Here is a 2925-nt window from a genome sequence, read left to right as displayed (position 1 = left end):
CAGTACTCGCCTAAGTTCTCCCACCTAGAGACTTAGCTGCAGTCAGACACTCGCCTAAGTTTGAAAAAATCCTACCGAGTGAGAGCAAACCTCCCACTCGGGGTCTTAGCTGCAGCCCAGTGCTTGCCTAAGTTTGAAAAATCCTACCGAGTGGAGAGCAAACCTCCCACTCGGGGGCTTAGCTGCAGCCCCGCGCTCGCCTAAGTGTTTAAAAATCCTACCGAGTGAGAGCAAACCTCCCACTCGGGGGCTTAGCTGCAGCCCAACGCTCGCCTAAGTGTTTAAAAACCCTATCGAGTGAGAGCAAACCTCCCACTCGGGGACTTAGCTGCGGCCCAGTGCTCGCCTAAGTACAGGACACAACCCAATCCACAAGGACGACGAGGCGCAAGTCGACTGCTACCTTCTCCTTCGGAGTTGCGCCGCAAATACAAGGTTATTCCGAGTGAAGATCGAATTCCACTCGACGGATCAAACCATGAAGATATTCAAAGAGAAACCAAGTTCAGATAAAGCCTAAAAGGTCCCAGACCTCAGATCAAAGTACTCGAGCCCTCGGCTCGGCGGAGTTTAACGGTTACAAATCCACTCGGCATTCCGAGGCAAATTTAAAGTGAAGCATAAAAGTTTTTCATTCCTCGGGAGGAGGACTGGAAGGGCGACGAACTCGTCCAAGTCGATCCCATCTGCAATACGAGTGGCAGCAGCAATGAAGGTCTCCATGAAGTCTTGAAAGTTGTGCTTCCTGGTATTGGCAACTTGGATGGCGACCAGCTTTTCTTCTCGCGCCTCCTTGCAATGGACGCGGACCAGAGACAGAGCGACGTCAGCACCACATCTAGCAGAAGATTTCTTCCATTCCGCCACTCGACCTGGGACTTCATTAAGTCAAGCCATCAGGGACTCGAGGTCGTTCTGAAGCGTCGCCCCAGGCCAAAGTGATGTGTCGATCCGCGACACCGCAACCTTCAGTCAAGCAAGATAGTCAACCACGCTGGCAATACGAGACTCTAGACGGAGCACGTTCATTGCAGCCTCGTCCACAAGGGAGTTAACAGGGTCCAAGCCTGGCTCCACTTGACTGGTCTCCTCTTCAAAGTTCTAACAGAATTCTGCAAACACGATTCAAGAATAAGACAGTGACCCTACACAGACTTGGTAACTGCAAGGCAGTCGGGGCAGAGTAATTACCTTCGAGCACGACGAACAGCTTCTTGGCGAGTCCACCGAGATAAGCCTCCAAATCGTTCCTATTCCCCGCCAGCTCACCTGCCTTGTCGTGCAGAGCCATGTTGTCATTCTTCAGTCGGCTGACCTCTTGATTGGCTACCTCGAGAACAGCTTTCAGTCTGGAGTTCTCCTGCTCAAGAGCTCCGACCGAGGCCATTTTCTCTTCAGCAAGCCTCATTTTGTCCAAGACCTCCTTCTGTGCCTCTGCAAGATCTTGATCCTTCTTCTTCAGAGCTCCCTCCAGTTTATCTATGGCGCGTCGAGTGAAATCAACATCAAGAATGGACAAGAAAGAAAAGCCACTCGCCAAGAATGGAGAACCTCGCTAGCCATACCTTTTGCCTCTTCTTGCGCCTTCTTCAAATTCTCTTGAGCAAGCTTCAAGTTAAGGTTGAGCTGGATCTGCTGATTCTCCAACTCAGTATAGCGAGCTACAAGTTCACAGGATTTCTGTAAAAAGAAAAATCAGTCGACAGACGTCCAAAATAAGTTGCTTCCGAGTAACTAAGAGACAATGATGGCGTTTCTAAGACTACAGCCGAATCAAGAACATTCGACAGTAGTCTCGGGGACTACACCCAGTGGGTGCACTCAGCGTGCCCCCACTATAAAAAAAGTCGACTGCCCGCAGTCGACCGGATACAGTCCCATTCGACATGGCCTGACCAGACCGAGTGAAGAAATACAGCTACAGCAACACAATATAAAGACTACAGTCGACTGCCAGCAGTCCACCGTAGTCTCGGGGACTACACCCAGTGGGTGCACTTAGCGTGCCCCCACTCGTCCAAGAATTGGCAGACACACCCAGTGGGTGTACAGTTACAAAGATCTTCGGAAAAGAGATTCTCCAAACAGCATATCATAACAGACCTAGTGTTGAGTCGACTGACCTGGACGTTGCTCTGAAGAGCCGAGCTCGCGTCATAAGCTGCTTGGCTGGCCTCCCGAGCCACCTTCACTTGCTCCATCATGATCCCCGCCTGGCGTATAGCCTCTTTTGCGGCAGCCGCTTGGTCCTCAGGGACATGGTACGCGGCAAAAAGCGAAGGCGGATCCGCAGTCGACGTCAAAGGCCGCACACTTGTCAGAGGAATGGCGAAAGTCACAGAAGCCCGAGCGGTGTCACCACCATCCCGAGCTACGGCCTCAGACGCCGGAGCAGATTGGGGGGTCTTGTCAGCCGACGCCCTCTTGTTCCTCATCACTCTCAGCGGTTCGTTGTCGTTGTCATCCGGGAGGTCGATAACATGAGGAGGGGCTACAAGGGAAACATTCAATCGACCAGAGTTGCAATAAATGTCCAGTCGACTCAAAGCGGAACGTCAGTAATCGTACCAGGGTTGGAGGTAACAGCATCCTCCATCTCTTGGTCGTCGTCCTTGGCGGAGATCTCAGAAGTAGCAGCACTGCAAGCCTCGAAAGTCAGTCAGTTGGCTCAATGAATCGACCAAGGACCTGTCCACAGTCGATAAAGGAAAACAAGTTTTATTATTACCCAGAAATGGTGGGGACGGCCATCTTCATCTTGGGCAGAGCCTTGGGCGGCTTGGACGATGTCGCGCTTGGGTGCTTGGGAGCCTTTCCAGTCGGCGTAGGAGAAGAGGTCCGAGGGCGTTTCGACGACTGCCCAACAGGAGCAGTCGCCCTACCACGCTCCCGCGCTGGGTCGTGTGTAAGCTTGGATCGCCCCTC

This window comes from Triticum dicoccoides, chromosome 3A (assembly GCF_002162155.2).
Source record: "Triticum dicoccoides isolate Atlit2015 ecotype Zavitan chromosome 3A, WEW_v2.0, whole genome shotgun sequence".
Lineage (NCBI taxonomy): Eukaryota > Viridiplantae > Streptophyta > Magnoliopsida > Poales > Poaceae > Triticum > Triticum dicoccoides.
This window is presented reverse-complemented; position numbering follows the sequence as displayed.